This window comes from Puma concolor, chromosome D4 (assembly GCF_028749965.1).
Source record: "Puma concolor isolate L17-30 chromosome D4, mPumCon1.1.hap2, whole genome shotgun sequence".
Classification (NCBI taxonomy): domain Eukaryota; kingdom Metazoa; phylum Chordata; class Mammalia; order Carnivora; family Felidae; genus Puma; species Puma concolor.
This window is the reverse complement of record NC_141679.1, coordinates 31,439,879-31,465,978: the sequence shown is the minus strand read 5'-3', so window position 1 is coordinate 31,465,978 and position 26,100 is coordinate 31,439,879. Positions and strand designations below refer to the sequence as shown.

At 39.1% G+C, this 26,100-nt stretch overlaps 1 long non-coding RNA gene across 1 annotated transcript in view; it reads right to left on the bottom strand.

The window, feature by feature from the left end:
• Positions 1 to 17,034, bottom strand: part of LOC147574799 (uncharacterized) — a 62,426-nt gene extending 45,392 nt beyond the window's left edge. The window contains exon 1 of the long non-coding RNA XR_015243516.1: positions 16,749 to 17,034. This is a non-coding gene — a long non-coding RNA (uncharacterized LOC147574799). The remainder of the gene's footprint in view (positions 1 to 16,748) is intronic.
• Positions 17,035 to 26,100: the final 9,066 nt, after the last annotated feature.

The following is a 26,100-nucleotide window of genomic DNA, read 5'->3' as shown; positions in this document are numbered from 1 at the left end:
GGCGGAGCCGCAGTCCGACCTGATGTCTGCCCCAGCCCACCGCTGTGTCCACAGTCAGACTGGTGTGTGCCTTCTCTTCCCCTCTCCTAGGGGCAGGATTCACTGTGGGGTGGGGTGGCCTGTCTGGGCTACTTGCACACTGCCAGGCTTGTGATCCTGGGGATCTGGCGTCTTAGCTGGGGTGGGTAGGCAAGGTGCACAGGGGCAGGAGGGGCAGGCTTAGCTTGCTTCTCCTTAGGTGATCCACTTCAGGAGGGGCCCTGTGGCAGCAGGAGGGAGTCAGATCCGCTGCCGGAGGTTTGGCTCCGCAGAAGCGCAGAGTTGGGTGTTTGCGCGGAGGGAGCAAGTTCCCTGGCAGGAACTGGTTCTCTTTGGGATTTTGGCTGGGGAATGGGCAGGGGAGATGGCGCTGGCGAGCGCCTTTGTTCCCCACCAAACTGAGCTCTGTCGTCAGGGGGCTCAGCAGCTCTCCTTCCCTTTGTCCTCCAGCCTTCCCGCTTTCTGAGCAGAGCTGTTAACTTATGACCTCCCAGCCGCTAAGTCGCGCTTGCTGTCGGAACACAGTCCCTCAGGCCCCTCCGCGTTTTGCAAGCCAGTCTCGGGGGCTCTGCTTGGCCAGCGAGCCGCCCCTCCGCCCCGGCTCCCTCCCGCCAGTCCGTGGAGCGCGCACCGCCTCGCCGCCCTTCCTACCCTCCTCCGTGGGCCTCTCGTCTGCGCTTGGCTCTGGCGACTCCGTTCTGCTAATCCTCTTGCGGTTTTCTGGGTTATTTAGGCAGGTGTAGGTGGAATCTAAGTGATCAGCAGGACGCGCGGTGAGCCCAGCGTCCTCCTACGCCGCCATCTTCCCTCTCCCCTCGGTAATTTTTTTTTCAATTTTTTGAGGAACCTTCATACTGCTTTCCATAGTGGCTGCACCAATTTATGTTCCCACCAACAGTACACAAAAGTTTCCTTTTCTGCACATCCTCACAAACACTAGTTATTTCTTGTCCTTTCAATAATAGTCATTCTGATAGGTGTGAGGTGATATCTCACTGAGTTTTTGATCTGCATTTCTCTGATGATAGGGGATGTTGAGCTCCTTTTCATATATCTGTTGGCTATTTATGTATCTTCTTTAGAAAAATATCTATTTAAGTACTTCACACCCATTTTTTAATTGGATTGTTTTGTTTTTATTTTTGTTTCCTATTGAGTTGTATGAACTCATTACATATTTTGGATATTAACTCCTTATCAAATACATAGTTTGAAAATATTTTCTTTCATTCTACAGGTTGTCCTTTTTTTATATAAACAAAAAAATTTGTGGTTTATTTAACTGACATATAATAAGCTGAACATATTAAAAGCATAAAATATAATCAATTTTAGCATTTATATATATATCCACGAAATCATCACCACAATCAAAATAATGAACACATCTACATACCCCAAAAGTTTCTTTTTGTTTTTTAAATATAATTTATTGTCAAATTGGCTAACATACAGAGTGTAAAGTGGGCTCTTGGTTTTGGGGTAGATTCCCATGATTCATTGCTTATGTACAACACCCAGTGCTCATCCCAACAAATGCCCTCCTCAATGCCCATCACCTATTTTCCCCTCTCCCCCCACCATCAACCTTCAGTTTGTTCTCTGTATTTAAGAGGCTCTTATGGTTTGCCTCCCTCCCTCTCTGTTTGTAACTATTTTTTCCCCTTCTCTTTCCCCATGGTCTTTTGTTAAGTTTCTCAAGATCCACATATGAATGAAAACATATATCTGTCCTCTGACTGACTTATTTCACTCAGCATAATACCTTCCAGTTCCATCCATGTTGCTGCAAATGGCATGATTTCATTCTTTTTCATTGCCAAGTAGTATTCCATTGTATATATGAACCACATCTTCTTTATCCATTCATCAGTTGATGGACATTTAGGCTCTTTCCATAATTTGGCTATTGTTGAAAGCACTGCTATAAACCAAGGGCGCATGTGCCCCTATGAATCAGCACTCCTGTATCCTTTGGATAAATTCCTTGTAGTGCTATTGCTGGGTTGTAGGGTGGTTCTATTTTTAATTTTTTGAGGAACCTCCACACTGTTTTCCAGAGTGACTGCACCAGTTTGCAATCCCACTAACAGTGCAAGAGGGTTCCTGTTTCTCCACATCTTCGCCAACATCTGTTGTTGCCTGAGTTGTTAATTTTAGCCACTCTGACTGGTGTGAGGTAGTATCTCACTATGGTGTGATTTGTATTTCCCTGAATAGTGACATTGAGCATCTTTTCATGTGTCTGTTGGCCATTTGGATGTCTTCTTTGGAAAAGTGTCTATTCATGTCTTCTGCCCATTTCTTCACTGGATTGTTGTTCGGGTGTTGAGTTTGGTAAATTCTTTATATATTTGGATACTTGCCCTTTATCTGATATGTCATTTGCAAATATCTTTTCCCATTCTGTCAGTTGCCTTTTAGTTTTGCTGATTAATTCCTTCATTGTGCAGAAGCTTTGTATCTTGATGAGGTCCCAATAGTTCATTTTTGCTTTTAATTCCCTTGCATTTGGAGATGTATTAAGCAAGAAATTGCTGTGGCTGAGGTCAAAGAGGTTTTTGCCTGCTTTCTCCTCCAGGGTTTTGATGGTTTTCTGTCTCACATTTAGGTCTTTCATCCATTTTGAGTTTTGTTTTGTTTTTTTTTTTGTTTTTGTTTTTTTTGTATGGTGTAAGAAGGCAGTCCTGTTTCATTCTTCTAAATGTTGCTGTCCAGTTCTCCCAGCACCATTTCTATACACCAATAATGAAGCAACAGAAAGAGAAACCAAGAAATGGATACCATTTACAATTGCACCAAGAACCATAAAATACCTAGGAATAAACCTAACCAAAGATGTAAAAGATCTGTATGCTGAAAACTAGAGAAAACTTATGAAGGAAATTGAAGAAGACACAAAGAAATGGAAAAACATTCCATGTTCATGGATTGGAAGAATAAATATTGTTAAAATGTCAATACTACCCAAAGCAATTGACACATTCAATGCAATTCCAATAAAAATTGCACCAGCATTCTTCTCAAAGCTAGAACAAACAATCCTAAAATTTTTATGGAACCACAAAAGACCCTGAATAGCCAAAGTAATACTGAAGAAGACCAAAGCGGGAGGCATCACAATCCCAGACTTTAGCCTCTACTACAAAGCTATAATCATCAAGAAACTATGGTATTGGCACAACAACAGACACATAGACCAATGGAATTGAATAGAGAACCCAGAATTGGACCTACAAATGTATGGCCAACTAATCTTTGACAAAGCAGGAAAGAGTATCCAATGGAAAAAATACAGGTTGTCTTTTGATTTTCTTTCTTTCCTTTTCTTAAAGTTTATTTTTACTTATTTTGAGAGAGGGGGAGAGAGATTATGGGAGGGGCAGAAAGAGAGGGAAGAGAGAATCCCAAACAGGCTCAGCACTGTCAGCACAAATCCTGATGTGAGGCTCAAACTTACGAACCATGAGATCATGACTTGAGCCAAAATCGAGAGTTGGACGCTTAACCAACTGAGTTACCCAGGCTCCCCACCTTTTCATTTTCATTTTAGATGTCCATATTGTCCAACATTGAGTCCCTGGAAGCCCATCCAGTCGGAACACATGTGCCTGATGTTTCACCAGCAACACAGACATCACACATGGAATTAAATTTTCCACAAGCTCAAACTACCTTCTAGTTTGGAGGCACCTACACCATTCATTTCTCTTGAGATGTTGCTGTCAACTTGGAGTGACTTTGCCCTTCCAAGGGACATTTGGAAATGTCTGAAGACATTTTTGTCACAGTTGGGGAGGTACTAGAGATTCTACTAAACATCCTACAATACATAGGATGGCTCCCACAACAAAGAATTATCTGACACAACTAGCTCTTTTACCTGTGTAACTGCATGCTGCCCACCCAACTCTTATTTGGTCTCCATTGCACACTAATGGCAAACCCTGCAGCCACATGAGTGCACACTGACAGTGTCAGTCTTCTGACTTTGGTCTTCTTTAATATTGTGTTGATTATTCTGTGTCTTTTGCCTCTCATTATAAACTTTAGAATCAGTTTGTCAATACCAACAAAGTAGCTTTTGAGATTTTTTTTTTAATTTTTTTTTTCAACATTTATTTATTTTTGGGACAGAGAGAGACAGAGCATGAACGGGGGAGGGGCAGAGAGAGAGGGAGACACAGAATCGGAAACAGGCTCCAGGCTCTGAGCCATCAGCCCAGAGCCTGACGTGGGGCTCGAACTCATGGACCGCGAGATCGTGACCTGGCTGAAGTTGGACGCTTAACCAACTGCGCCACCCAGGCGCCCCATTTTTGAGATTTTTTATTGGGATTATATTGAATCTAATCTTGGTAACTAAGTTGGGAATAATTAACATCTTGACAATATTGAATCAACACTGAGTTGATTCCATGCATTATAACATTTTATTATATTGTATAATCTTTCATAGTTTTTTTTTTCAAAATGACTTTAAAGTGTATCTTTGCTACTCAAAACAGCTCAGTGAAATAAATATCCTTAATCTTTTTTTCACCCTTGAATGCTGCTAGAAGTGAAATACAATGAAGAATGTTCTACTGGGAAAGGACTAATATTGAAGGAGCTTTTTAGTTTTCTGGTTCAATTCATTTATTTTACAACAAGAAACTTGAGACCAATACAAGTGAAGTTCTTTGTTGTTGTTGTTGTTGTTGTTGTTGTTGTTGCTGTTGTTGTTGTTATTGTTTGTTTGGTGGGACCTTTTTTTAAAGTATAATTTATTGTCAAGTTAGCTAACATACACGGTATATATACAGTGTGTTTTTGGCTTCTGGAGTAGATCCCCACGATTCATTGCTTACATACAACACCCAGTATTCATCCCAAGTGCCCTCCTCAATGCCCATCACCCTTTTTTCCCTCTCCCCCAGCCCCCCATCAACCCTCAGTCTCTTCTCTGTATTTAAGAGTCTCTTATGGTTTGCCTCCCTCCATGTTTGAAACTATTTTTCCCCTTCCCTCCCCGCCTCATCTTCTGTTAAGTTTCTCAAATTCCACATGTAAATGAAAACACATACCACTTGGGTATAAGTGGACCCCACAGTTCAAACCTGTGGTGTTCAAGGGTCCACTGTATATAAACTTTGGACCTTAGTTTTCATCTCAAAATGGTAATAATAGTAGTTCCACCTTATAAGGTAATTTAAGTATTAATAAGAAATATTATATAAAATGTCTAAAACAATGTGAGTGCAAATAAGTGTTAGAGCCTGGCCCTTATGGAAATGTTTTTGGTGTGACAAATACTGGGGTTATTATGGGGACAATGGAGCAGTATATATGAAGTCAGGGTTTTTCTGAACTATTGGAACCTCTGAAGGCCATCTCAGCTTTCCACTCCCTCTCTTCTCAAACCCTCTCTATAACCATGAGAGCTTGATTTCTCATGGAGAGCAGTAATTTCACTGTGTTTCTTATTTTTCTGTATGCTCTACTTGTTAAAGAGGAGCCTATCACAAATGTCATCAGCTTAAAACAGGTTCAGCATGTGCCATCCCGAGTGGTACACCATACAACTATCTCTTTCCATGAAACTGTTAGTATATTCAATAACTCATTCTCATGACCATCTTCCTAAATACCCTGACTGTGCTACTGGAAATTGCCATTCTGAGCATTGTGGAAGACACGCCCAAAATTACTGCTTAAGAAAACAAAGCATCACTGGGCTTACCCAAAATAAAACCTATGGATGCTGAACTCTTATACTTTAGATTCCTCAAAAGCTGCTGAAGGGAACACATCTAAGTTAATTTGCATCTGTCTCCTGAATAAGCTTTTTAATCAAAAGTAATCTGGGGGTGGGGGGTGGGGGCGCCTGGGTGGCTCAGTCAGTTAAGCATCCAACTTTGGCTCAGGTCATGATCTCGCAGTTTGTGGGTTCGAGCCCCACTTCAGGCTCTGTGCTGACAGCTCAGAGCCTGGAGCCTGCTTCCAATTCTGTGCCTCCCTCGCTCTCTGCCCCTCCCCCCCACACACTCTGTCTCTCTCTCTCTCTCTCCCTTAAAAATAAATTAAAATGTTTAAAAAATTTTTAAATAATTTGTTATGAAGCATATTGAAATATCTTGCCTTTGCAGGGGGTGAGATTGATTTATTCATATGCCTTTGCAATATATGGTCATATATAGTGCTTTACTACACTTATAAGTGAATTAGCAAATAGGCCACTTATTTGTATTCTCACAATGCTCAGAGCTAGAGGGTTTACTGTTTCTGTGAGTGCTAGCTTGTGGGTTAGTATGGCATTTCTTTGGTTATTATTATTGCAAAAGATACTATTTATCAAATAGGAAAGCAATCTTGAAATAATGTATGCCAATATCATTAAGACCTCATCTAGGACATCATTCATAAGCCCACATGAATATTTACCCAGCCCTTACTACCCAAGGGCCTGTGGTTCATACACCAGCAGCATTGACATCACATGAGAGTGTGTTAGAAATGCAGACTTGTAGGCACCACCCTATACTGAATCAGAACCTATACCAAAATCTCCAGATGATTCATATGCATATTAATGTTTGAGAGGCATCATCTTCAACCACCCAGGTTTTAATATTTTTTTGAGCCATTCCTCCAGATGCTTTCACAAACAGATCCAATTCAGCTCTTATTATCTACATTCCACAGAAGAAAAGAAGACTCAGCAAGACTGAACCATGTGTATTAGAAGTGCTGACACATGAAGAATCAAAATTCAACCCACCCCTGTGAGGGGTTCTCCACTCTGCCTAAGGATCAGAATAACCTTGGGATTTATAAAAACTCAGTTGCTGAGGTCCTTTTCACCTATTAAATTAGAATCTCCAGGGACTAGGTTGCTGGGATCTGTTTATTGAAAAGTTCCCAGCCTTGGGTGCCTGGGTGGCTCAGTCATTAAGCATCTGACTTCAACTCAGGTCATAATCTCATTGTTTGTGAGTTCATGTACCACACAAGGTGAGCTAGAGCCCTGCTGCAGGTGAGCATGAGCCCTGATTCCAGTGAGCATGAGCATAAATAAATAAATAAATAAATATCCCAGCCTCATGCAGCCTACCTAGGAGCCTGCATGCAAGAGCCATCATCCCCATCCAGCTACCCAATGGGTCTTCAGAGAAAGCCAGATTTTAAATAGTTGATAATATTTGACATGGCAGCTTTCACTCTGTAGTTGGGAGATTTAAAAGCATAAGTCATTGTGTTCTTTTCCCACACACCCCTTCACTGAGAGGTCCAGAAGGTAGCAACTGACTAAGACATGTTCACCTTTGTATACTTTGGCCCAGCACAGTGTCACATCTAGCAAATGCTGGGTAAGTGTTGATAAGTGATGGTCTCCAGTGGCCCTCATTCTACATGGTCTCCCAGCAGCCTCTGATGCTGTTGATCTCTTCCTCCTTCCAGAACATTCTCCAATCTGGGCCTCTGAAATAACTTCTCTCCTGATTTCCCTACTGTCTCTCTGATCTAGCCATGCCTAATCTACCTTCTTTTAGGCTCTTCCTTCTCTACCCCCCATGACATGTGGGTCTCACCAAGACTCAGTCTTAGCTCCTCCTCTCATCACCCTGAGCTTTCTTCAACCACATGCGGATGCCCTTTTAAATCTCTAAGTTGGACCTCACCTCTGTCTCAAGTCAAGATATCCACCTGAATAACTCAGCATTTTCAGTAAAGTAACCCAGAATCTTAGGTTGCTTGCATGCAGTTTCTATGTCACTTAATCAAAATGTAATTCTTTTTTTTTCTTCCTTAATTTTTTTTTCTCATGTTTTCTATATACATGAATGGTACTACCATCTATCCAATGCACAAGGCAAATATCTAGGAATTTTCCATAACATCTCTCCCTTCCCTACTTCCCCCATGTTTAATCTACGGGTAATCTATTACCCATCAATTTTACCTTCTAAATATGTTCCCCTAGGGGCGCCTGGATGGCTCAGCCAGTTAAGCATCCAACTTCAGCTCAGGTCATGATCTCACGGTTCGTGGGTTTGAGCCCCACATCGGGCTCTGTGCTGACAGCTCAGAGCCTGCAGCCTGTTTCAGATTCTGTGTCTCCCTCTCTCTCTGCCCCTCCCCCACTCATTCTCTGTCTCCCTCTGTCTCAAAACTAAACATTAAAAAAAAATTTATATATGTTCACCTGGTGTTCACTATCACCACTACTACTGCCCTAGTCTAAGCTACAATCTGCAGTCATCTCTTGACTTGACTTCTACAATAGCCTCTGAATTCTGCTCTCTACATTTGCTCTGACTTCTGTAATGTCTTCACACTGCAGTAGGTAGCCTCTAAAGTGACTCCCAGTGATTCCTGCCTGCTGGTGTTCATATCACTGTGTAATACCTTCTTCTTGAGTGTGGGCTTTACTAGGTGACTTGCTCCTGCATCTAGAATTTGGCAAAAGTGATGAGATGTCACAACTGAGATTAGGTTACAAAAAGATTGTATGTTCTTTCTTTTCTTTCCCACTCTGAGGAAATCAAACTGCCATATTACCATGTTGTGCATAGCCCTATGGAGCCCCACATGGCAATAAACAGAAGTCTCCAACCAACAGCTAGTGAAGACCTGAAGCTTGACAACAGCCATGTGACTAAGCTTGGATGTGGATCCTCCCCTAGATGAGCCCTGAGATAACCACAGCCCCAGCTGACTTGGATTACAGCCTTGTGGGAGATCCTTAGAGGCAGAGGAACCAGTTAAGCTATGCTCAAATTCATGATCCACAGAACTGTGAAATAATAATGTGAGTTGTTTTAAACCATGACAAATTGGGATAATTTCTTATGCAGCAATAGATAACTGATACACCTATTATGCCACCCTCTGATTTACTTCAAAACCACCCATTTAAGAATAAAGACTAAAACCTTTAAGGCCTTTCTAGCCTGGTATCTGGGAACTTCTGTACTTCATCTGGTATGAGGCTCCTTTGCTTCCGTAGTTCATGGAAGAAGTTCTACTCTCTCTCAATACAAGGCCTTTGCACTGGCCCCATCTGGCTTCCTTCAACTCTCAGAAAAACTGTCACTTGCTATGAGAAGTCTTCCCTGACTCTGCTGATGCAGGCTGGGTTCCACTGATAAATTCTATTGTAGACACCCGTTCCTTGTTCCTTGATTTTACAGGACTGATCAACTGACTTGTAATTATATACCTATATTTGGGACTATTACACTAAGGTCTATCTCCCTCACTAGACTATAAATTCCAGAAGAACAGAAACCATGTAGCAGGGCCCATATCTGTTTATGTCACCTTTGTTTCCCCACTACTTGGCACAACAAAAATTCTCAATAAGAATCTAATAAAAGAATGAGTAAGCCTATGTCTTTGCTATTCTGCCATGCAGGAAAGCTTTCCATCTTCCTCTCCTAATCCAGGCATCACGTACTTATACTGGAGTCATTCCCAAGGACTTTGGTGATGTTGATGGGGGAAAGGCCAGTCACACAGAGTTGTGTGAGCCAAAGTAAAAGATTAGCATTTTATTCCAAGTGCAATGGGCACCTTCTGTATGCCAGGCACTGGGTCAGATGGTGGCAATATAATGGTAAGGAAAACAGACCCAGCCTTTGCTCTCATACAGTTTGTAGTCTGGTAGAAGAGAAAATGATTATCAAATCATCACACCAATAATAATCTGTGATGATGCAATGTGTAGGCACTATGAAAACATCATGAGAAGGATAGGCAAGTCTAGTGATAAAGGGTCACCCTTTATAAGTGACTCCAGTCTTTTACTGCCCATCACACAGGTTCACTATTCCAAGTACAATTGCTATCATGACCAACTCTTGAGTTTCTCTTTCCCAAACTTCACTATCCCCCCCCCTTCATTCCCCATCATTACTAATGCTGTGAATAATTAAACTGACATATTACAGGCAGGGCACACTTTCCTTGTCATCTCCATATATGTATCTGGTTGTTGTTGTTGTTTTTCTTTAAAGCCAGAGAGAAAAATATGTATGGTGGAGTGGGACCCAAAATCTTTACTTTGCAATGATACACAATAGTACATCTAGATGTATACAGTGAATAACATCCATAAAATAATCCAAAGCCTATTAATAGAAAATCTTTACACTCAGATTTTAAAATTTAAGTCAGCCAACATCCTAAAAAGTACTTTTCCTGTTAAATAAATGGGGTACAGTAAGAATGGCTTCATTACTTCTGTTTTGAAGCTTAAATGCCTTGATAGAGAAAGTAGAAAAATATTTCTCATTCAAAAGTAAAAGTTAGGAAGTCAAGCTTGCTATTCAGTAGATTCACTGACTAACAGCCATACATTATAATAGAATGTATACATGAATTGTTTCAAATGCCACCTGAAAAAGAAAAATGAAACATTTCTCTTTGATGAACTACTAATATGTCTTACCTAGACCACTTCTCCCCACAAAAACTAAATAAAAACTAGCAGAAATAAATGAGCTTCAAGTTGCCAACCTTGCAGGAAGTTCTGAAGTTTGCTACAAGGAGTAACTCCCAGGTAGGGGGAAAAAAAAGAGATGTGGTGAGAGGAAGGGAAATTCAAAAGGAACCAAGACATGGAAAAGTGACTGGTAGCCCAGTTAGAGTGAGAATTTAGGTGTTTCTTGCTTTCTTCGCAAAGTCCTTGTCTCATCAGAACACTACAGATTACTGTCTGCTTCTAATTTTTAGTGTTGAGCTTATAAAGTATCAGACATCAGAGCACAGACAGCAGTTTTCCATAAGACCTCTTGTCCCTGCGCTCCACTGCCTGGTTCCACTGCTCTGCACAGACGGCAATTTCCAAGAGTGATTTGAGTTCATCACAGGAAAGAGATCAATACTCTAATTTTCCTGGAGATGACAGGTCCCATATGATGGTGTGAGGTTCATGTGTCTGAGGAATAACTGTCATCTCTCAGGCAGTTGGAAATGTCCTGCCAGGAGTGGGTGTGCCTGATCACATCATGCATTTTGACACAGTAAAGATAACTGACAGTACTATAGAAATAAAAGACAGTACTGTCTTTCCTCAGGACCATTTTGGATTTTCACATGGTTTAAGATATTTCATGGGTTCATTTCCTCTTTCCCCACCCTTTGAATATGTAATTCAACTTTTCAAATCACCTAGTGTGTATAATGCAAGCAAACAGCACCATCTAGTTTACTCCTCTTGCTGGCTTCCTTCAACAAAATGTATATGTTTTTCCAGTCCTCCTGGCTAACTAGAAGTTCTTTTATTTTTTTAATCCATGTAAATCACTTCTTTTATTTAATTTTTTTTTAGTTAATATACAGTGCAATGTTGGTTTCAGGAGTAGAATTCAGTAACTCATTATTCACATACAACAACCAGTGCTCATCACAAGTGCCCTCCTTAGTACCCATCACCAACCTAGCCCATCTCCCACACACTTTCCTCCATCAACCCACAGTTTGTTCTCTATCATTAAGAGTCTCTTGTGGTTTGTTTCCTTCTCTTCTCCTTTTACCCCTCTTCCCATATGCTTATCTATTTTGTTTCTTAAATCCCACATGTGAGTGAAATCATATTTGTCTTTATCTGATTCACTTATTTCACTTAGAATAATACATTCTAGCTCCATTCATGTTGTCACAAATGGCAAGATTTCATTCTTTTTGATGGCTGAGTAATATTCCATTATGTGTACCTTTACCTTCTTTATCCATTCATCAGTCAGTGGACATTTGGGCTCACTCCATAGTTTGACTATTGTTGATAATGTTGCTATAAATATTGGGGTGCAAGTACTCCCTTTGAATTTGCATCCTCTGGATAAACACCTAATAGTTCAATTGCTGGATCTTAAGGTAGTTCTAATTTTAGCTTTTTGAGGACCCTCCATATTGCTCTCCAGAGTGGCTCCATCAGTTTGCCTTCCCACCAACACTGTAAGAGGATTCCCCTTTCTCTGTATCCTTATCAACACCTGTTGTTTCTTGTGTTGTTAATTTTAGCCATTCTGACAGGTGTGAGGTGGTATCTCATCATGGTTTTGATACGTATTTCCCTCATGATGAATGATGTTGAGCATCTTTTCATCTGTTAGCCATCTGGATGTCTTCTTTAAAAAGTGTCAGTTCGTGTCTTCTGCCCATTTCCTAACTCAGTTATTTGTTTTTTGGGTGTTGAGCTTGATATGTTCTTTATAGATTTTGGATACTAACCCTTTATCAGATATGTCTTTTGCAAATATTTTCTCCAGTCCATAGACTGCTTTTTCGTGTTGATTGTTTCCTTCGCTGTGCAGATGCTTCTTATCTTGATGTAGTCCCAATAGTACATGTTTGCTTTGGTTTCCCTTGCCTTCAGTGATGTGCCTAGTTGATCCAGTGGAGGTCACAGAGATTACTGCCTGTGTTTTCTTCTAGGATTTTGATGGTTTCCTGTCTCACACTTAGGTCTTTCATCCATTTTGAATTTTTTTGTGTGTATGGTGAAGAAAGGGATCCAGTTTCATTCTGTATGTTGCCATCCAGTTTTCCTACTATCATTTGTTGAAGAAACCGTCTTTTTGCCATTGTATATTCTTTCCTGCTTTGTCAAAGATTAGTTGACCATATAGTTGTAGATCCATTTCTGGGTATTCTGTTCTGTTCCATTGATCAATGTGTCTGTTTTTGTGCCAGTATCATACTGTCTTGATGACTACAGCTTTGTAATATAGCTTGAAAACCAGAATCATGATGCCTCCAGTTTTGTTTTTCTTTTTCAAGATTACTTTGGCTATTTGGGATCTTTCATGGTTCCATACAAATTTTAGGGTTGTTGGTTCTAGCTCTGCAAAAAATGCTCGTGGTGTTTTGATAGGGATTGCACTGAAAGTGTAGATTGCTTTGGGTAGTATAGACATTCTAACAATGTTTGTTCTTCCAATCCATGAGCATGGAATTCTTTTCCATTTCCTTGTGTCTTCTTCAGTTTCTTTCATCAGTGTTCTTTAGTTTTCAGAGTGCAGATATTTTACCTCTTTGGTTAGGTTTATTCCTAAATATCTTATTTTTTTGGTGCAATTGTGAATGGTATCAAGTCCTTGATTTCTTTTTCTACTACTTCATTATTGGTGTATAGAAATGCAACAAATATTCTGCTTGTTGATTTTATATCCTGCAAGTTTGCTGAATGCATGTATTGGTTCTAGCAATTTTTTGGTGGAGTCTTTTGGATTTTCTACATAGAATAACAAAATAGTGAAAGAGTCTGCAGATAGTGAAAGTTTGACTTCGTCCTCACCGATTTTGATGCTTCTTATTTCTTTCTGTTGTCTGAATGCTGAGGCTAGGACTTCCAATACTATGTTAGACAGTAACCTTGTCTTATTCTTGACCATAGGGGAAGGGCTCTCAGTTTTTCCTTATGAGGAAAATCCACTTATTGAGGATGATATTAACTGTGGGCCTTTCACATATGGCCTTTATCATGTTGAGGTATGTTATCTCTATCTCTACTTTGTTGAGGGTTTTTAAATTTTTTTTTTCAATGTTTATTTATTTTTGGGACAGAGAGAGACAGAGCATGAACGGGGGAGGGGCAGAGAGAGAGGGAGACACAGAATCGGAAACAGGCTCCAGGCTCTGAGCCATCAGCCCAGAGCCTGACGCGGGGCTCGAACTCACGGACCGCGAGATCGTGACCTGGCTGAAGTCGGACGCTTAACCGACTGCGCCACCCAGGCGCCCCTGTTGAGGGTTTTTATCAAGAATGATGCTGTATTTCATTAAATCCTTTTTCTGCATCTATTAAGAGAATCATATTGTTCTTATCCTTTCTTTAAAAATTTTTTTTAATGTTTATTTTTGAGAGAGAAAGAGTGCAAGCAAGCAGGGGAGTGGCAGAGAGAGAGGAGACAGAGAATCCAAAGCAGGCTCCAGGCTCCAAGCTGTCAGCACAGAGCCCAATCTGGGGCTCAAACTCATGAACCATGAGATCATGACCCCAGCCGAAGTCAGACACTTAACCAACTGAGCCACCCAGGCACCCCAATCCTTTCTTTTATTAATGCGGTGTATCATATTGATTGATTTGTGAATATTGAACCAGCCCTGCAGCCCAGGAATAAATCCCAGTTGATCATGGTGAATAATCCTTCTAATGTACTGTTGAACTCAATTTGCTAGTATTATTGAGAGTTTTTGCATCCATGTCCATGAAGGATATTGACCTGTAATTCTCCTTTTTAGTGGGATCTTTGGATTTGGAATCAAGGTAATGTTGGCTTTGTAGAATGACTTTGAAAGTTTTTCTTCCATTTATATTTTTTGGAACAGTTTGAGAAGAATAGGCTAAAAGTTCTTCATTTGTTTTTATGTCCCTGTTAATCTAAGAAACATTATGAGGAAGATCTCTGGAAAAACGATGGAGTAGGAGGATCTATAGCTCACCTCATCCCATGGACACGCTGAGATAACAGCTACACCTGTGGAACTAACTCTGAAAATGACCCAAAGACTGACAGAACAGACTTTCCACAGTTAACCATAGGGAAAAAGCCACATTGGAAAGGATAAGAGGGGCAGAAACAAGGTTGAAAACCAAGCCTCCAACAATACTAACCACAAATAGAAGGGACACCACAAGCACAGAAAAGTGAGAGGATCAGACCCCACACCAGGCACTCCATGCACAGGAGACCTGCACTGAGCAGGTAAGTCTCTATAACTTTTAGCTTTGAAAGCCACTGGAGCTTAACTTTGTGAGTCTCTATAATCATTGCTGGAAGCCGAGCTATCCCAGCCTGATGGCAAGGCCCAGGCTGTGGACGGATTGATGACTGCAAGGCAGCCCACCAACAGTGAAGCTTCTTGTACTCCCGCTTGTAGGTAATTTGGCCTTAATAAGAGTACCTGGGGTATTGGGGTATTGTCTGTTGGGGAATTGCCCGCGACAGGCCCCCTGAGAAAAGAACCATTAGGAAAGAAAATAAGGTTCCACAAGAAATTGTGCAGCCCTACATTTAGCCCTTACCATCCCCTATGGAGACTGCTCTACTTACAGGAAGGACAGCCTCATACATTTGTCAGCAAAGGAGGCCAATAAAGGAGAGACATATGGATTTGAAAGCCTCACTCCGGCAACTAAGGAGTGTATCTACAGGCACAAGTCACTCTAACCCCTAGGCCCACTTGGCCCCCAGGAGGCATTCCAGATGATGATGATTGAACCTAGTCGGTTAAGGTACAGAATGGTTCATTAGTTCCTAGCTGCATTGTCTCTCTGAGAATGTATGAGGCATGGGTTTCTAAGGCTTTTATGGCCCCTTCTTGGCACCTCGGACCGAGGCAAACACATTGTTCTTCTGGCTTCAAGTGGTTCGGGAAAAACAACTAGGAGGTCATGTCCCTATAACTGTTCCACTTGAGGTGTTGAAAGATAGATGACCTTTCATGAAAACAGCAAAGCAAATGCTTTATAGATTATAGATAAACATAGATGTGTAATGGAATAATGTAAGAAATTAATCAATAATCAAAGGGTATGAGGGAACATTACGAGAAAATCGCCATGTTACTTCTTAAAGGTTGATTACACATAGGAATATTTTCAAAATTAGGTAATGTTAGAAAAACATAGATGACGTATGCTATAAGGAAATCACTAGCAAATACAATGCCACATTTGCTACAATAAATCGGCCAGTTCAACACACTGCTGTTTTCTGTGTCCATTTTTATTTTTTGTTTTTATTTTAGTTTTGTTTTATTTTCACTTTTTCGCCAACGCCGTGCATCCTTCGGGAACACCTGGTTGCTGGAGCTGGTCTCTGGCAAATCATCAGGGCTTCACTCCAAGCACTTTCAAAATCAGGGAGCTTAGCTCCAGGAAGACCAGGGGGCAATAGGAAACTGAGTCCCCTTCCTTAAAGAGCCAGCATAACAAATAAGCCAGCTAAGACACAGCACAGAAGCAGTAATTTGAAAATTAGCTGGGGTATATATAAAGACTCATGTACTAATCTCAGAGTGTGTGCTGGAAAGGCAAGGATCTTTAAGAGACTATTCCAAAAACAAAAGTGCTAACAGGCACCATTTCTCTTCTCCACCCCAGGCTACATAGTTGGACTTGTGGACCCAGTGTGAACACTCTCCAACAATGTTGCCAATACTGCATACCTCACCCCCACATTCTCCTAAAGATCCACCCCACTCAAAACGCATCAGTCCAAAGCAGTTTCTGCCCTGATACATCCTGCAAGTAACCTCAACAGGGACTAGTACCACTCCAAAATGACTTCTGCCCTGGGGAGAAGGGATGATAACCATACACAAAAGAGTACCTACAGTCCCAGCAACCAAAACTTATAGCTGATAGTGCAGAGAGCTTCCTGTCCATCAGTGCAACTGTAGCCCCAGCTGGCAGACTGATGGCAGTCATCTGGTCTGACTGCCAGCCTAACCCACCAACAAAAATCTCTCAGGAGGCAGCGCAAGGAGAGTGCCCTGAAGTTTGGCATGATGTCACCCTGGCAGATGGGCTGAGGGCAGGCATCTGGTTTGACTGCTGACACCACCCAACTATAAGCCCACACAGCCGTGAACAGGTCCCTTAGCGGTGCAGGGACCAAACCCTGCCCCATGCACCAGCCAACAGAACTGAAAGCAAACACAGCTCAGCAATAATAGTAAGGTGCACACAGCCCACGTAGGAAACACCCATGGAGTACCTGGTTCTGGTTACAAGGGCGCACCATGGAACCTCTTCTTCATATAACCACTATTTGCAGGATCAGGAGACATAGCTGATCTTCCTAAAATATAAAAACAAACACAGAGAGTTAGGCAAAATGAGGAGACAGGAGAATGTGTTCCAAATGAGAGAACAGGATGAAACAGCAAAAAAGCTAAATAGAATAGAGATAAACAATATGCCTAATAAAGAATTTAAAGTAATGGTCATAAATATACTCAATGGACTTCAGAAAAGAGCACAAGATCTCACTGAGACCCTCAACAAAGAGATAGCAAATATTTTAAAACACCAGCTGGAGATGAACTCAATAACTGAAATTTCAAAAAATACATAATAAGGAATCAATAGCAGATTAGAGGATGAGGAGGAATGGATCAGTGATCTGGAAGAAACTTAATCAAAAGCAACCAAGCTGAACAGCAAAAGTAAAAAAAACAACTTTTTCTTCATACAAAATGAGGATGATCCCATGAAGTTGTTGGTAACTACTTGGCCCAGCCTCTGAACCGTAAATACATGGATATGATCCTAAATATAATTCTACAGGCTTCGAACACTCAACTGCATGGTAGACCAATCCTGGTCTCAGGCTTGTCACTAAAAGTGGTCATGAAACACTAATCCAAATAGGCATGCCAATGTTTTCACAACTGACAATAGAATACAGTTCACTGAAGGAACTGGCAGATTGATTCTGACCTGGATGATTGCTGGTCAAACAACAACAACAAAGACATTATCTTGAGGTTTTTTGTTATGTTTTTTTTTTATTAAAAAAAAATTTAACGTTTATTTTTTTTTGAGACAGAGACAGAGCATGAACGAGGGAGGGTCAGAGAGAGGGAGACACAGAATCCGAAACAGGCTCCAGGCTCTGAGCTGTCAGCACAGAGCCTGATGCCGGGCTCGAACTCACGGACCATGAAATCATGACCTGAGCTGAACGCTTAACCGACTGAGCCACCCAGGCGCCCCTCTTGAGGTTTTAAACAAGACCCAGATTCTCATAAAATAATATCTAAAATATCCAGGGTACAAGTAAGAATAACTCAGCATTTAAAGAATGAGGAAAATCTCCATTAAAATTTTTTTAAAAAGCAGGGGGTGCTGCCTGGGTGGCTCAGTCAGTTAAGCATCCGACTTCCACTCACGTCATGATCTCAGAGTTCACAAGCATTGGGCTCTGTGCTGACTGCTCAGAGCCTGGAGCTTTCTTTGGATTCTGTATCTCCCCCTCTCTCTGACCCTCCCCTGCTCACACTCTGTCTTTCTCTCCCTCAAAATAAATAAACATTAAAAATATTTTTTAAAAAATAAAAAAATAAAGAATGAGGAAAATCTCAGTGTGCAAGGAAAAAAAGAAAAAGACAGTGACAGATACCAACCATGAAATAACACAGATATTGGACTTTAAAGCAGCTATTATGACTTTTATTTCTTTATTTCTAACTTATTTATTTACTCATGTACTTATTACTATTTTATTATTAACTTATTAACTATTGTACTATTTATTTAAAGCACCTATAATAACCCAAGTAAGGAAAAATATTCTTGAAATGAAAAGAAAGATAGAAAGTATCCACACAAAATAAAAAGATAAAGAGCAACACAGAAATTCTGTAACTAAAACAACCATCACTGAAATAAAAATGCCACAGGATGGGCCCATAGCAGAACAGAGATGACAAAGGATAGAGTCAATGGATCTGAAGGTAGATCAATACAAATTATCCTATATGAACAACAGAGAAAAGGAAGTATTAAATGAACAGAACTTCAGGGACCTTTGAACAATACAAAAATATCTAACATTCACGTCAGTGGAATACTACAAGGAGAAAAGCACAAGCATGGAGCAGGAAAAAAAAAATTTGAAGAAATAATAAATGAAAACTTCCAAATGTGTCAAAAAACATAAACTTACAGATCCAGTAAGCTTAGCAAACCCCAAACAAGATAAGAAAAAGTGATAAATAAATAAATAAATAAATAGGCTTAGATAACAAAATTGTTGAAAACTGAAGACCAATAAAAATAAAAATTCCCTGAAGGAGTCAGAGAATCCCCAAGGTACAGACCAACTCCCATGGACCCAGACTTCAGGCTGACCCTCATGTTAAGCCAGCCCCCATAACCCAGCCTTCAGGTTGGCTCCTGTGCACCCAGGCTTCCAGTCTGCTCCAACTTCACAAAACCAAATACCAGGCCCATACAGTAATCTCTGGCACCTGGTTAGCCTCCACTGACCCAACATCCAAGCAACACATGCTGACCAGATCCTAGGCCTATCATGCGGACTCAAGTACCAAATCCACTTCAGTAAGCCCAGACACCAGACAAGCCCTCATGACCCAAGCACCAGGACTGCCCCCACCTGAGGATTCCAGCAGCAAGCCAACTTCAGATATGACCAGATGACTCACCCAGAATCTCTGAATAAACCGACTGGCAAAGGCCCTTCCTTACCAAAGCTAGTCTATAAAGATTGACAGAGAGGCCTTCTTCTTCAAATGCACAGATACCAGCACAAGGCCATTAGGACCATTAATAATCAAGGAAACATGACAAAACTAAGGAAAATTAATAAAGCTCTAATGACTGATTCCAAAATTAAATGGAGATCTATGAAATATCTGACAAAGAACTCAGAATAATCCTCTTAAATTCCATAAACTACAAGAAAACACAGCTAGACAACTAAAGATTAGTTGATTAAGGAAATAATGCATAAACAAAATGAGAGGTTCAACAAAAAAATACAAACAATTATAAAACTAAACAAAAACCTTAGAGTTAAAGAATACCATGATTTATCTTCAAAGGCATTCAACCAAGCAGAAGAGAGAATTAGTAAATTAGATGTCAACTATTTGAGATTATCCAGAGGAAAGAGAGAAAGAGAGAAAGAGAAAGAAAAAGAAAGGAAGGAAGGAAGGCAATAAGGGAGGAAGAAAAGAAAAAAAGAAAGGAAAGGAAAGGAAAGGAAAAAAATTTTATGTACTACCAGGAAGAGAGAGGAACAGAGGGAAGAAATCTTATAAATAATAGCTGAGAACTTCTCAAACCTGGGGGGAGATCTGGACAACCAAGTTAATGAAGCTACTAGGTCACCTCAAAGTTTCAATCCAAAATGATCTTCTCCAAGACAAAAATCAAAGACAATTTTAAAAATATCATGAGAAAAAAGGTATTCACCTATAAAAGAACTTCCATAGCTTCAGTGAATTTCTCAACAGAAATCTTGCAGGCCAGTAGAGCATGGGATGATATGTTCAAAGTGTTGAAAGAAAAACTGCCAACCAAGAATGCTTTATCCACAAAAATTGTCCTTCAGAAATGAAGTAATGATAAAAATTTTTCCAAACAAACAAAAGCTGAGGGAGCTTAGCCTTAGGAGAAATGCTAAAAGAAGACCTTCAAGCTGAAATGAAAGGATACTAATTAGCAACATGAAAACATATGAAAATGTAGAATACACTGATAAAAGTAAGCATATAGACGGATTCAGAATACTCTAATACTATCAGATGGTATGTGTTAACCACTGGTCTAGTATAAAGATTAAAGAAAAAAAGTATTAAAAATAGCTATAGCCACAATAATTGGTTAATAGATACACAGTATAAAAAGATGTAACTGTGATGTTAAAAACATAAAATATGTAAGGAGGGGGTAAAAGGTTAGAGTTTTTAATACAATCAAAGTTATGTTGTTCATCTTCTAAAAATATACTGTTGTATCAATAAGATATTTCAAGTATGCCTCAGCATAACCACAAAACAAAAACCTATGTAGATAAACAGAAGATAAAAACAAGGGAATCAAAGTTTGCAACTACAGAAAACCATCAGTTCACAAAGGAAGACAGTAAAGGAGAAAGAAAGAGAAAAAAAGGCACTACAAAACAGCCAGAAGACAATTAATAAGATGTCAATAGTAAGTCCTTACCTATCAATAAATACTTTAAATGTAAATGGATTAAATTCTCCAATAAAAAGGCAGAGTGGCTGAATGGATAAAATAAAACAAAACTCAACTATATGCTATTTTCAAGAGACTCACTTCAGCTTCAAAGACACACATAGACTCAAAGTGAAAGGAGGGCAAAAGATATTTCATCCAAATGGAAACCAAAAAAGACCAGCAGTAGCTATACTTATATCAAACAATACAGACTTTATTTTATTTATTTATTTATTTATTTATTTATTTATTTATTTAACTTTTTTAATGCTTATTTATTTTTTGAGAGAAGAGACAGAAAAGAGCAAGCATGAGTGGGGGTGGAACAGAGAGAGAGGGAGAGAGAGAGACAGAGAGAGAGAGAATGCCAAGCAGGTTCCACGCTGTCAGCACAGAGCCCAGTGCAGTGCTCAAACCCATGAACTATGAGATCATGACCTGAGCTGAAATCGAGTTGGGTTCTCAACTGACTGAGCCACCCAGGCATCCCAAAAAATGCAGACTTTAATTCAAAAGTTTTAACAAGAAATTTAAAAGTTCATTACATAATGATAAAGGGATCAATTCCCTTTATCCTCAAGAAAATATAACCATAGTAGATATATATGCACCCAACATTGTAACATTTAAATATATTAGGAAAATTCTAGCAGATCTGAAGGGAGTAATACACAACATTATAGTAAGTAAGGGACTTCAATGCCCCACTTTCAGCAATGGATAGATCATCCAGATAAAAAATCAATAAGGAAACATCACTTGAAATATACTTTAGAACATATGGGTCTAAGAGATATATACAGAACATTCCACTCAATAGCAACAGAATACACATTCTTCTCAAGCCCACATGGAACATTCTCCAGTATAGGTCATATAATGTTAGGTCACAAAACCATTTTCAGCATATTATAAAAAGATTGCAAAGATAGTAATTATCTCCTTTCTTTTTTTAAGTTTATTTATTTATTTGTGGGGGGGAGAGGCAGACAGAGGGGGAGAGAGAGAATCCCAAGCAGGCTTTGAGCTGTCAGTGCAGAAAAAAAATGGAAAATACATAAATATGTAGAAATTAAACAACAAACTCCTAAACAGCCAATGGGTCAAAGATGAAATCAGAAGAGAAATAAAAAATATCTTGAGACAAACAAAAATGGAAACACAATATACCAAAACTACTGTGATGCAGCAAAAGCATTTCCAGAAGGGAAATTTATTGCAGTAAATCCCAACATTAAAAAATAAAGTTCTCACATAAGCAATCTAACTTTATACCTCAAGAAACTAGAAAAATAAAACAAAATAAGCCCCAAATAAGCAATGGCAGGAGATAGCAAACATCAGAGCAGAAATATATCAAATAGAGAATAGAAAAACAATGAAAAGAACAATGAAACAAGATTATTTTTTGAAAAGATAAATAGATATTTAGCTAGACTTACCAAGAAAAAAAGAGAACTCAAATAAATAAAATTACTTGTGAAAGAGAGACTTTACAATGATACTACAGAAACACAAATGATCATAAGAGACTGCTATGAACAATTATATGCCAGCAAATTGGACAAATTTAGAAAAAATGAATAAATTCCTAGAAACATACAATATACTAAAACTGAATTATGAAAAAATAGAAAATTTGAACAGACCAATAATGAGTAATGAATTAAACCAATAATCAAAAAGTTCTCAACAAAGAAAAGCCCAGGACTGAACATTTACCAAATTCTACCAAACATTTAAAAAAGAATTAATTTCAGGGGTACCTGGGTGGCTCAGTTGGTTTAACCATGTGACTCTTGATCTCAGCTCAGGTCATGATCTCATGGTTCATGAGTTTGAGCCCTGTCTGCCTGTCTCTCTCTCTCTCTCTCTCTCTCTCTCTCTCTCTCTCTCTCAAAATAAATAAAGTTAAAAAAAAAAAGAATTAATTCCAATCCTTCTCAACTATTCCAAATGACTGAAGAGAAGGAAACACTCCCAAATTCATATTATAAGCTCAGCATTACCATAAAACCAAAGCCAGATAAGAATACCTCAAGTAAAAAAAAAAAAAACAAAAAACTACAGGCCAATACCCCTGATGAATACAAATGCAAAAATTCTGGACAAAGCACTAGCAAACCAGATTCAAGAGTGCATTCGAGGATCATATACCATGATCAAGTGGGATTTATCCCTGAGATGCAAGGATGGTTCAACACCCACAAATCAATATGTGTGATACACCACATTAATAAAATGAAAGATAAAAATAATATGACCATCTCAACAGATGCAAAAAAAGCATTTGAAAAAATTCAATATTCTTTCATGATTACAAAACTCTCAAGAAACAGTAGAGAATGAACATGCATCAAACATAATAAAGATTATACATGACAGCTAACACCACACTCAATGGTGAAAAATTAAAAGCTTTCTATCTATGATCAAGAAACAGATGGGGCACCTGGGTGGCTCTGTCTGTTGAGCGCCCAACTTTTGTTCAGGTCATGAGTTCAAGCCCCACGTCAGGTTCTGTGCTGACAGAGCAGAGCCTAGAGACTGCTTTGAGTTCTGTGTCTCCCTCTCTCTGCCCCTCCCTTGCTCATGCTCTCTCTCTCTCTCTCTCTAAAACAAACATTAAAAAATAAATTAAAAAAAAGAAACAGACAAAGATGCCCACTGTTACCACTCCTATTCAACATAGTATTGGAGGTGCCAACCAGAGAAATTAGGCAAAAAAAAAGAATTAAAAGTCATCTAACTTGCAATGTACAAAGTAAAATTATCTGTTTACTGACAACATGATATAGAAAATCCTAGATATTCCACCAAAAATTATTAGACCTAATAAATGAATTCAGTAAAGTTCCAGGATACATCAAAATACAAAAACCAGTTATGTTTCCATATACTAACAATGAACTATCTAGAAGGAAAAAAAACATTTTTAAACCATTTTCATTTACAGTAGCAACAAAAATACTTAGGAATAAATTTTACCTGAAAGTGAAACCAAAAACTGTAGGAAAATGATGAAAGAAATTAAAGAAGACATAAATAAATGGAAAGGTATCTCACATTCATGGAGTGGTAGAATTAATATTGTTAAATGTCCACACCACCCAAAGCCATCTATAGATTAAATGTAATCCTTATCAAAATTCCAATGGTGTTGTCACATAAGTAGAAAAAAATTCTGAAATTCATGTGGAACCACAAAAGACCCAAAACTGCAAAAGCAATCTTAAAAAAGAACAAAGGTGAAAATGTCACACTTCCTGATTTCAGACTTTATTACCAAGCTATAACAATCAAAACAGTATGTTACTAACATAAAAAGACACTTAAGCCAGTGGAACAGAAGTGAGAGCCCAGTAATAAACTCATGCATATATAGTCAACTAATACATACATAAGTATGTGTTTATGTATATAGGTATCTATGTATGTATGTGTATGTGTATATAATGGACCATTCAGCCATTAAGAAAAAGGAAATTCTGCCATTTGTGACAACAGTCTACTTTTTCCTGCCTTTTCTTCCTACAGATACCTTATACTCCAATCTTCCCACCCTTTAAACACACAATGTGCTTCCAATTCTGTCACTGTGTCGGTGGTCCCCAAGACCACTCCCAGATTCTATGATTTGCTATGAATACACAGGACTCAGCATACAATATATTCATTTATTTATTACAGTGAAAGGATACAAAACACAATCATCAAGACCAAATTCTGGAGGAAACTAGGCACAAACTTCCAAGAGGCCCAATGGAGTACACAGGATCCACTAATTCACACAGCAATAAATGTGACAGCATGTGTGAAATGTTTTTTATCAGGAAAACTCATTAGAGATTCAGTGTCCAAGATTTGTACTGGGAGCTGGTACTCTCTGCCTAACACATACCAAAATTCCAGATTCTCAGAAAGAAAGTAGGTATTCAGCATAAACCATATTGTTTGCACACTCTAGTCATGATGAGCCATTCCTACCATTTAGGAAAAGTTTCATATTAATGCAGAGAACTGTTTACCAGTTCATTCCCCAGACACTAGCCAAGCACCAGCCTTGTCAGCCTTCCTAAGGAGGGCAGTCTCAACACTACTTCATTAATTCTGCACACTCACCTTTGTATATACTGTTTCCACAGCTTGAATGGTCTTTCCAATCTTCAAGATTTATCTCAAATACCACATTTTCCATCAAACTTTTCTTTTTCTCCTAACAGGAAATAACTCTTTCCCCCTTCAATCCCAATGGCATTTGAACATCGCTCACAGTAATGCCTCACTTTATTTTGTACAATAGTTATTATTTTCATTCCTGGTGTCTTTCCACGATAGCAGAGTATAATATGACTTTATGGGGCCCAAAGCTCAGGTTCTCTGCGATAATTTCCTAGGTGAACTCTAGTTATGGGGAGTTGATGGGTAGCTTCTCTCTTTCTGGGTTTGAATTCTAATTTCATATAAAGCCATGTAATCTTGGTCATATTTCTTAGCTTCTCCGAACCCCAGTTATCTCACTTGCAAATATGTTAGAATTATGCAAAATACTGTATGAAAAATATAGCTTGGAAATAGTCGCCCAATAATTCCCTTCTCTCTCCTTTCTACTTTAGAAGGTCACTAGGCACACAGATTGTTCTTCTAGTTTTGAATTTATCTTCTTGCAATTCAGCAGTGTCAACCACGTCCCATCTTGTCACCATTTCCCTCTGCTGCTATGCAATCAACTCACATTTGTTGAGATGGGTATCAGAGATCAGGAATATTGGAGAAAGTTTATCTGATCAGCCCAGCCTGAAAGCTTTCAAAGCTAAATTGCAAAGATATGAAATACCTTCAGATTCTACAAAGTATATTCAACAAACCAGAAATGATGAGGTGAAGACCGGTGGAAGTTGGCACAGCCACAGAGGCATCAGAGAAATGGTGCAGGCTGAGGTCCAGCCTAATGGATAAAGGGAGATTTGGGTAAGTAAACCAGACCAAAGAGGACTCTAGGCAAGGGAACTTACAGAAGCAAAGACCTGTAGGGGTGAAATAACCTATGATCTGTGAGGATTAAAAAAAAAATCTGTTGGTTAGAACAGATAGTTTGTGATGGAGGGCTATGAACAAAATTTGAGTAGATGATTTGAGGACAAATGCCCAAAGGGAAAAGAAACATTTTCTTCCATTAAACACATTAAATATTAAATAATTTTATTCAAGTGCATCTTCCTGTAACAATCGAATTTTAAAAGTAATTGTGTGCAAATGAGCACAAGGGATCTTTTGGGGATGGTGAAAATATTCCAAAACTATTGTTATGGTAATTTAACTACACACTTAAAATAGGTAAATTTTATGATATGTAAATT